We start from the raw sequence: 11,631 nt of genomic DNA, 5'->3' as shown, positions 1-11,631 counted from the left end.
ATGTATATATAGTCTAACTCCAGCACCATTGTCTACAGTACTAGGCTTAGGACAATGGTGCTGGAGTTAGACAATCACTCATAGAACAGCAATGATCCATATTCACTAGAACCCTTTTATCAAAGGCATTGACATGGATCCCAGTGTGGATTCAAGGATTGTTAGTGAAATAGCTACAAAGACACCAAGGAAAAAGAATAACACACTAATTCTATATTCTACTACAAAAGAAAATTAACCTAATAATTGTCATTGATAAAAATTCAAGTAAAAGAAAGTATATTTCTAGAGCTAAATGGTAAAGAAATACTTTCTTTGGGATGAAAAGTATAGGCATAGCACAAGAACCATGTATTATAAAGAACTGCAAAACAGAAAATTTTTCTGGTTCCTCTGAGTTTGTACATCTTGAAACCATATGTTATAAATAATCAAACCTTATTCTTCCTGTCTACAACTATTTTCCCATTCTACTGGTATTCAAATTCACATAAATTTTGAAATTAATATTAAAACATTTACAAAATTTCGCCAATTTTATCACAATTTCAATGGCTGTGTGGTTAAGTTTATTACTTATAATTGAATTTTGTATTATCTTCGTAATTTTTAAAGATTTATTTTTGTTATTTTAGTATTACATTATGCATATTTATATGGGGTGCAAATGGACATGAATACAGGTGTCTGGCAAATCTAGGAGAGGGCATTAAAACCCTTAGAGAAGGAGTTACTCACAGTTATTAGCCACCTAATTGAATATTGGATATTGGATTTGTTTTCTCTGAAAGAGCAATACAAGCACTTAACTACTAGATCATCTCTTGAGCTTCCTTTTGTATTAAATTTAAGCTATAATACAAAGTAACCTGTTTCACTATGGCATTTTTGTACACATACATCATATTTTGGTCTTTATCATCTAACTACTTATTCTATCCTTAGTGTCCCCTCCTACTAGTCCCTAGTTATCTTCTATACAGTCCCCCTTTCTGTTATCATGTAATATGCATCCAGTTTTCCTCTCTTCCCCGCCTCAGCTTCTTCCTTCCCTTAAATTTTTTCCCTCTCTCTTTGTAGTCCATTCTGCTTTCATATCATGCATGTATACATTTGTACATTCACATATATGTACAACTATATAAAGATTAAATCTAGATCAATATATGAAATAAAATGTAGTATCTGAGTTTCTGGAGACTGACTAAACTTTCTTTTAGTTATCTAATAAGAAAGTACCATCCATGCTTTAAATGGCATTATTTTTTTCTTCATGACTGAAAAGTTAAATTCAGCACATGTGTGTATGTGTGTGTGCTTCTGTGTGTGCCTCTGTGTGGGCAACACATTTCTGTGTTTATTCTTATGCTTGCCAACACCCAGATTGAAGCCATAGTGTAGCTATTGTGAATTGTGACATGTTAAAGGTGGATGCATGTTGATTTAGATTGCTCTGATTTATATCAGGAGTCATCTAGACAGGTCATATTAGAACTTTACTCTTGATTTTTAAGAAATCTCCACACTGACTTTAATAGTGATTAATCCAGTTTACTTCCTTCCAGGGATAAGAGTTCTCTAGTTTCCACATTCTCAACAGTATTCATTGTCATTCAGTTTCCTTGTGATAGCCATTCAAACCAGGATGAGATGGATTTTCAAAGCAGTTGTAGCTTGCATTTCTCCGATATTTATTGACTATTTGTATTCTGTGTTTGTGTGAGTGAGTATGTGTGTGTGTGTGTGTGTGTGTGTGTGTGTGTATACTGTAAATTGTGTTTGCTAACTTTTCTATTGATCAGATGGTTTTGGCAAGGTTAATTTTTTTCAGTGCCTTATAGAGTCTGGATATTAATCTTCAATCTGTTGTGCAGATTGAAATTTTTTCCCTCTCTCTTTGTAGTCCATTCTGCTCACAAGTATTTTTCATTCTGTATGGTGTCTGTTCACTCTTAATTGCTTCCTATGCTGTGAGAAGTTTTAGTTCATTTAATTCCTTTGTCACATGGGATTATCTATTGTTCCACCACTGTCCTTTTCACAGAGTCTTTTGTATGTCTGTATCTTGAGTGTTTACTCATGTTGTCCTCCAGAATTTGCAGGTTTCAAGTCTTTTGTTTGTGTCTTTGATCCATTTGGATAGATTTTTTGTGCAGAGTGAAAAAATAGTTTCATTCTTCATGTGAAAATTCAGTTTCTCCAGCATGACTCATTTACAAAAAAAAAAAAAATTGCTTTTTGCCAGTCTATTTTTTGAGGCTTTTGTCCAAATTGGGTGACAGGAGCTATGTGTACTTGTTTCTAGGTTCTCCATTTTATCACATTGATCAATATGTCTGTTTCTCATTTATTATATTGGTCTATATGTCTGTTTCTGTTCCAGTATAATACTGCCACTATTGCTCTGACACACGACTTGAAGCAGTGATACCTCCCTGCTTGTTTTTCTGCTCAGAATTATGTTGGCTTTTGTGCTTCCTCTTAATCTTTAGCATTGTTTCTCCTACGTCTGCAAAAAAACACTTTTGGAATTATGTTGACTCTATAGATCATTTCTAGCAACATAAACTAATTTTACAACATTAATTCTGGTAACCTTCAAGTGTCTTCTTTAATTTTGTCAAAGTTTTAAAGTTTTCATTGTGTAGATCTTTCAATCCTTTAAATAGGTTTTTTTCAAGGCGTTTTTTTTCCTAATTTCTTTCTCCATAAACTCATGATTAGTATATAACAGGGCTATTGGAGTTTCTAGCTGATGCCATGCAAAAAGAGCTGCAGTGGATAGATTGCTTACCGTCTTGCGAAGCTGTGATGGGTGAGCTCTGCTGAGGAATGTCCCCAAAGACTTTGTCCCAGGATTGCTTCTTGTTACTGATGTGTGCTTTCTCATGCTTGTCGTTGTCATGCTTCTCATTTACTTGGCTTGGTGTGAGTGGGCACTGGGAGACTTTAACTGCCTAAAACATGGTGTGATTACTTCCTGGGTAATAGCCCACCCTATTGGATTAATTTCCTGCAGATCAACATGAAGATGAGCGTTCATGAATTCATGTTGTTTAGATAAATTAATGATCTTATGGAACTCCTGATTTGATTCAAATAATTTTAGGAAGAAAGCTTAAGGAGATGGTTTTGGTTGTTTTGCCAGAAAGATGTAATAAAATTAGAATCAAGAATAGAATATGCCCCCTCCTCATAGAATAGTGAGTACAGGCTGCATAATAAGGAATACAATGAGCTTTCATAAATTAAACCAAGAAGAGAAATAGGCTTGAGACAAATTTGTGATCAAGGAAAAACATTCATTCTAGGTCAAGTCCAAGGATGAAGCCACACGTGTGCACTATGATAAAGCAAGGCCATATAAAACTGTTGCTTTGAAATTATAATGAGATTATAGAATGAAATATTGCTTTGAACTTGCTATGGAAATTCTTCTGTAACTCCTCTTTTATGTAAATTTTATCTATGAGATAATTCATACATAGAAAGCTTATTGTCTAAACAGCTATAAAAAGCTGAAAGCAATAATAAAGTGTTGGTGTAGCATTTTCTGCTTCATCTGGTGTGTTATCCATGTGTCTAACTTTCATCCTTTCTTCCTTTTTCCTTCTCTCTGGTGTCAAAGATTTAATTGACTCCAAGCCTCTTGTTTGGTCCTTGAGCCAAAGAGAAAAGAGCCCAAGTAACTAGGCTTTTTTTCTTAATCCTCTGTTGCTATCAGCAAGAGTTAAATTACCAAAAGCCAGCAGCTTTGGGACCCAGAACAATAAGAGTTACATTGCCTGAAACCATCAGCTTCTGGTCCTCAAAACAGTAAGAGAGAGTTAAAGGCCAGAAGTCATCATCCTTTGGCCTGCATCCAGTGCTGTGTCTCACATCAGTATCTGAATGCCAGGACCAGCCTCCAGCAAGTTTCTGTACTGATTTTGTACCTTGCTACATTCATGAGGCTATTTACTTAAATCATACATATATTGCACATGTTCTAGTGTTTGAATCAAGTTAATTATCTACTCTTTTATGTACTTCCTCATTTCTTTTTAAATCTTTTTTATTAATCATTTTATTCATTTACATTTCAAATGATATTCCCCCTTCCTGGTTACCCCTCCAACCCCCCCTCCATTCCACAGGACCTTTAATGGTAAACAAATTTAAATCCTTTACTTCAGTGTTTCCTTTCCTTTATTTTTGTAGCCTGAATAGTTAACATGTACTTATTGGTACAGTTGTGAGAATAATTACTGTAACTTTCATTACTTCAAAAGTATGGTGTTTGTTTAGATAATGTTCCTGAATAACCTCACTAGTTAATAGTTATAGTTTGGGCAAATTATTCAAAAAAATCCCTCAATATGTAAGGGAATGTGCTGTGTAAAGTCCTTGTGCTGGAAGTATGGAGACCCGAATTTGAAGTCCAAGAATCTGTGTAAGGTCAAGATTCACTGTGTACACTCATTGCACTAGACAGAGGGTGGGAAGAGCTAAGACAGGAGGATCCCTAAGTCTCACTGATCAGACAGCTCAGCTAAAACATCAAGCTTCAGATTTGGGGGCTATGCAAGCCTGTATGTAATTCCAGCACCAGAAGCAGAAATCAGTGTCTCTTATAATCTCACTGGGCTGAGAGCCTAGTCAAAACTGCAAGCTTCTGATTCAACATGAAGCCCTGCCTCAGGAAAATAGAGTTGATCGTGATAGAGAAAGACACCCAACATCTTCTTCTGGCACCTTCATAAACATGTACAATCATAGGGGCCCACACATATGTAGCCAATAACCCATAGGAAAAACAACAATATCAACTAACCAGACCCCCCAGAACTCCCAGGAACTAAACCATCAACCAAAGAGGATACAAGGATGGGTCAATGGCTCCAGCTACATATGTAGCAGAGCTACATATGTATTGTCTGGTACCAGAGGGAGGGGAGGCCTTGGTCCTGTGGAGGCTTGTTACCCCAGAGTATGGGGATGCTAGAGGGGTGAGGCAGGAGCAGGTGGGTGGGTGGGGAAGCATCCTCTTGGAGGCAACATGGAGGGGAAATGGGATAGTGGGTTTGCAGAGGGGAGACTGGGAAGGGGGAACACACTTGAAATGTAAAAAAATAAGATAGACAATTAATAAAATAAAAGATAAACAAACTAAACAAACTACCTGTGCACATGAGCATTTGTATGTGTGCATGCATACACCAGCATGATACATGCATACACACACACACGTGATTATAAATAAATAAAAGCCAAAATGAAACTGTTACAAATACAAACATGCAAAGCCATGGATTAGAAGAGGGAACTTATTTATAGTAATAAGTCTATACAGCTACAGCCTAACTGTTGATAGAGGCATTGAAATCATAGATTAAAGAAAAAATAGGCTCTTTAAAACTGATACTGTCCTAATTGGATTTCTGCATACTGAAAAATGAAGCTAGATAACTTTCACTATACAAAAATCAATTCAAATGGATCAAAAAAGTTGCATAGTATCCGAAACTTTAAAAGGGAAAGAAAAAACATAAGTAAAATATTTCAAGATGCAGGCATAAAATGCAAGGGCAGTCTGGGCAGTACCATCTGTCACCCCAATGTTGATTCCACTAATATGTCTAGCTAGCAGGTGTTGCTTTCTCCACTACCAATTCATCTTCATTTCTCTAAAGCTGCCATTCAGTCAGAGGATGACCTTCCCCAATAAAGCTACTCTTCAGTCAAATATACATGTGCAGCGACAAACCTCTGATAGAACCTTCAAAAGCAAGTCCTCAAGATAAAGCCAAAACAATCTCAATAATCAATAGGATTATATGAAATTTAAAAGTTCTGCATAGTAAAGGAGTTGACATCAGAGCAAAGAGGTAGCATACATTATGTAAAAAGAAATTCAATAGTGTGCCTCGCTGCACATTAGAGAGTAGATTGCTATCCAGAATATATAAAGAACTGTAAATTTTCAAAACTAAAAATAATTATTAAATCAACAATGTATCTAATGAGCTAAATAAACTGATCTCAAAGGAATCGCAAATAGCCAGTGAACATTTGAAAAATTGTTTAACTTCCTTAAGGTCACTTGCTCAAATATGTTTATAGCAGCTTTATTTGTAATAGCCAGAAACTGGAAACAACCTAGATGTCCCTCAAGTGAAAAACAAGGGCATCATGTATTTTGCAGACAAATGGATGGAGATTGAGAACATCATCCTGAGTAAGGTAACCCAAAGATACATTCTTGTTATGTACTCACTTATAAGTGGATATTAGCCATAAAGTACATGATAACCACACTACAATATACAAACTCAAAGAAGCCAAATAACAATCAGGGAACAATGGAGGGTGCTTTTCTCAGACTGGTAAATAAAACAGATATTGGAGGTGGAGGAAAGGAGGGAACTAGGTGAGGGAGGGGATGAGGAGAGAAGTGGGAAGGGAGATAAGTTGTAAGGAAAGCAAAAAAAAAAAGAGTACAGATATCAGTGACAGGTAGAGGTGAGTAGCAATCTCTGGGATGTACCAGAAACCTGGAATGGGGGAAGCCCCAGGGTGTCTATAGGGGTGACTCTAGCAGAAACTCCTAGCAGTGGGGAATATGAATCTTACAGTGGCCACTTCCTGTAGTCAGGCAGTACTCCCAGTGGAGGGATAGGGACAGTGACCCACCCACAAAGCCTTAGATCTAAGATGTGTCCTGTCTACAAGATGTTAGAGAATTAAAAATAAGAGCAGAGATAGAGGGAATGGCCAACCAATGACTAGCCAAATTGAGACCCATTCTATGGGTAAGAACCAATACCTGACACTAGTAATGATACTCTGTTATTACTGTAGACAGGATACTAGCATAACTTAACTGCCTCTGAGAAGCTCCACCTATCACCTGACTGAAACTTCAGAGACCCACAGTCAAACATTAGAAGGAATTCATAGAGTCTTGTGGAAGAATTGGGGAAAGGATTGAGGGACCCAAAGAGGATAGGAACTCCATAGGAAGACCAAGAGAGTCAACTAACCTGGACCCTTAGGGATTCCAAGAGATTGAGCAACCAACCAAACAGTGAGCATGGACTGGTCTTAGGCCTCCAACACATATGTAGCAGATGTGCAGCTTGGTCTTCCTGTTGGTGCTCCAACAAATGGGGTGGGGGCTGTTGCAGAATTTGTTGCCTTCCTGTGGCTCCCATTCCCCTAAATGGGCTGCCTTGTTTGTCCTCAGTGGGAGAGGACGTGTCAAGTTCTAGAACATAAGTACTCAGGGGGAAACACTCCCTTCTTAGAAGCAAAGAGGAGGGAGTAATGAGAAGAGCTGTGAAGGGAGACTGGGATATTGGGATGTAAAGTGAATACATAATTTTTTTAAAAAATGCAAATCAAAACTGTTTTGAGATTCAGTCTCACCAGAGTCAGATAGCTATCACTAAAGAAAGCAAAGACAGCAAATGCTCACATGGGCCAGGGGAAATTTTCCTGAACAGAACACCAATGGCTTATGCTCTGAGATCAAGAATCAACAAATGGGACCTCATAAAATTGCAAAGGCTCTGTAAGGCAAGGGACACTGTCAATATGACAAAACAGCAATCAACAGATTAAGAAAATATCTTTACCAATCCTACATCAGATAGAGGGCTAATATCCAATATATACAAAGAACTCAAGAAGTGAGACTTCAGAGAATCAAATAACCCTATTAAAATTGGGGAACAGCGCTAAACAAACAATTCTCAACTGAGGAAACTCAAATGGCTGAGAAGCATCTAAAGAAATGTTCAACATCCTTAGTCATCATGGAAATTCAAATCAAAACCACCCTGAGATTCCACCTCACATCAGTCAGAATGACTAACATCAAAATCACAGGTGACAGCAGATGCTGGTGAGGATATGGAGAAAGAGGAACACTTCTCCATTGTTAGTGGGATTTCAAGCTGGCACAACCACACTGGAAATCAGTCTGGCAGTTCCTCAGAAAATTGGACATAGTATTACCTGTGAATCCAGCTACACCACTCCTGGACATATACCAAAAGATTCTCCAACATATAACAAGGACACATGCTCCACTATGTTCATAGCAGCCTTATTTATAATAGCCAGAAGCTGGAAAGATCCCAGATGACCCTCAACAGAGGAGTGGATACAGAAAATGTGGTACATTTACACAATGGAATACTGCTCAACTATTAAAAACAATGAATTTGAGAAATTCTTAGGTAAATGGATGGAACTAGCAAATATCATCCTGAATGAGGTAACCCAATCTCAAAAGAACACACATAGTATTCACTCACTGATAATTGGTGTTATCCCAGAAGCTCACAATACCCAAGATGCAACTCAAAGACCACATGAAGCTCAAGAAGAAGGAAGACCAAGTGTGAGTGCTTTGGTCCTTCTTAGAAAGAGAAACAAAATACTCATGGGAGCAAATATGGACTGAACACGGAGTCCCCAATGGGGTACCCAATGGAGGAGTTACAGAAAGGACTGAAGGAGCTGATGATGTAACCAACCAGAACCCCCAGAGCTCCCAGGGACTAAACCACCAACCAAGGAGTACACATGGAAGGACCCATGGCTCCAGCTGCATATGGCCTTGCCAGGCATTAATGGGAAGAGAGGCCCTTGGTCCTGTGAAGGCTTGATGCCCCAGATGCCAGGGCAGGGAGGCAGGAGTGTATGGGTAGATGGGGAAAAACCCATAGAGAAGCAGGCAGAGGAGGATGGAATAGGGAGTTTCCAGAGGGGAAACTGGGAAAGGGGATAACATTTGAAATGTAAATAAATAAAATATCCAATAAAAAAAGATGTGGGAAAAGAACTCATGAACTACTAGTGGGGATTTAATTTTTTGCAGCCACCATGTAAATGAATAAACACTTTATTAAAAACCACAGCTATGACCTACCTATACCACACTTGGGTGTACACCAGAAGTCTTTCTTTCAATATACTGAAAAGACACTTGCACATCCATGTTCAATGCTACACTAATCTCAATAATGGGGAAACAGAGTTAAACTAGATGTTCATCAGCAGTTGAATATGACAAAGAAAAATTGGTGCAATGGAACTTCATTCAGCCATTAAGAAATCTTGACATAAAAGTATCCCCTCTCCAGGAAAAAGACATCAAGATGGGTATTGCCCTCATGCCTCACTGGATAACAGGGGGACCGGAGGCATTACAAAGTCCCCTTCAATTACTGGAGGTCAGGCGTCTATCCCCACCTTCTCAAGATTAGAATCGCCACAGCCCTTCTATACTTACAGAAGGGAGGAGATGTCAGGGGCAACCCTGCTTATCACTTGAAGGCCTAAAATCAGCCATAGGCCTAAAATCAGCAATAGGTCTGTCATACATGTATACTAACACCAAGTCTTGGGTCTCTGTGGAAAAACATTGAAACAGATAGCTATAAGCTATTGTAAACAGGCAGCTTTTGTGGAAATTTACCAGCCTGAGTACTCACAGACCTTGTAAATAGGTAGCCTTGGCAGATAATGCCAACTTAGATAAGGACAAGTGAATCATAGGCAGAGTCATAGTGACCTGTCCCCTGAACCTTCACCCAGCCGATACCCTGTTCTGAAAGATATCTGTATTCCCCCTGAACACCCACGCTCCGGTGTCATCCCCTTCCCCACGTCCTGCCTTTTTGTATTTATAACCCCTGTGTGAATAAGCAAAAATTATGATTTGATTTTAAAAAATAAATAAAAAAAGAAATCTTGACATCCATATGAAATGGACATCAAGAAAAGCAAAGCTAGATTCATACAGAAAAATATCCCATAATGTCATATATAAAACCTAGATTTAAAATTCCATCCCTCTCTCCTTCCCTCCCTCCTCGTGTGTGTGTGTGTGTGTGTGTGTGTGTGTGTGTGTGTGTTGGTGTGCTGGTGTGCTGGTGTGTTGTAATGAATAGAGACTATAGATAGGGGAAGACTATAGACAAGAAGAAGAAAATATCTTAAGACAAAAAGGTTAAGTTAAAAGATAATAAACATTTTTAGAGAATGGATTACTGTCCAGATATATAAAGAACTGTAAAATCTAAATACTAATAATAATTATTAAATCAACAAAGGAACTAATGAGCTAAATAAACTGATCTCAAAAAAATTGCAAATAACCAATAAACATTTAAAAAATCCTTTAACTTCCTCAAGGGCACTTGCTTACTATGTTTATAGCAGCTTTATTTGTAATAGCCAGAAGGTAATAAAACACATATGACATGAAAGTAGGAGGCATTATATGGTGAGGTAGAAAGCACCAATAAAGGAGAGAGGTCAAAGGATGTTGAGGTGGACATAGAAGTATAAGATAAATTTGAGGAAAGTGTAATGATGCATACTATGAAAATGTATAACAACATCCATTTATAAAATGGTGATAAAAACAAGAAGTTGTATCTAATAACAACATAAATTTTATAGCAAATAATGTTGGCTTTGTTTAAAGAGATATTTGTTCAGAATTTATGCTGTGCAAATATTTTGGACATACTTCTTATTCTTTGTCTCCATTTAAAAGAAACAATGATACAATGAAGCATTGGGAATAGCATAGTTGAATAAGTAGTTACTTAAAAACTTTATATGAGTCAGTTCAAGGCCTGAAGGATATTTATACATCCATGGAATTATCTCAACAATATTCATAATTAAAATTTTTCAGAACAGTCCAAATAGAATATCACATGGATTTTTAGGAACAAGGAGGGGATTTTTGGTTCACCCTTAAAGGAACCGTTGGTTTAGACATAATGTTGGCTTTGGGATGAATTATCTTTAATAACTACATTTCTGTCTAACTTAGGAGTCCACTGTTCAGGGTGAAAACATCAATACTGAATTAAAATGTAGGTCACTTACACAAAAACAAATATTACATCTCTTCCTGTAGCACCCTAAATTGTGGCTACAAAAGATATAAATGATGCTCAGGGCAGTAGATCCAAGCACCTGATTCTGATGACACAGTTGATCACAGCCTACCCCATACTAATTACAATTATGAAGTTACAAAACCAAGTAGATATTTGCAGTTCTAATACTATCTGTTAATAATAAAGAGAATGAAACCCATGGGATTTTAAGGAATATCTCAGCCAGCAAAGTTTATATGAAAACAAACACACCCAATTTTCTTGTCTCATTGGATTTTCTCCCACTGGAGTTTCAATTATATCCTAATAAAGATGAGCATGTCTAGTGGTAAGATATTTATAGTCTAACATCACAAATAGTCCCAAGTCCTGCATAAGAAAGCTCTCTTATAGGAAGATGATTCCTGGAGACTGTTCTTGCTGCAATATTTGTCAAGCAGGTAACATTCAATCTTTCTTTTATATTGATATGCAAAGGTCCCAAATGGAGGCCTCAGGCTTCTTCTGAACTAGTCAGTATCAAGCCAGAAGAACATCACCTCAACTTCTTTTATTAGGTAATGTCTTGTTTATTCCTTGACAGTTTTATAAAATATATTTTTACTGTATTCATTCCCTTCTAACTTTTCTCAGATCTTTCCCACCTCCTCCTCCATACTCAAACAACTCCTACTCTCTCTCTCTCTCTCTCTCTCTCTCTCTCTCTCTCTCTCTCTCTCTCTCT

The sequence above is a fragment of the Grammomys surdaster genome, unplaced genomic scaffold (assembly GCF_004785775.1).
Source record: "Grammomys surdaster isolate TR1022 unplaced genomic scaffold, NIH_TR_1.0 184, whole genome shotgun sequence".
NCBI lineage: Eukaryota > Metazoa > Chordata > Mammalia > Rodentia > Muridae > Grammomys > Grammomys surdaster.
This window is presented reverse-complemented; position numbering follows the sequence as displayed.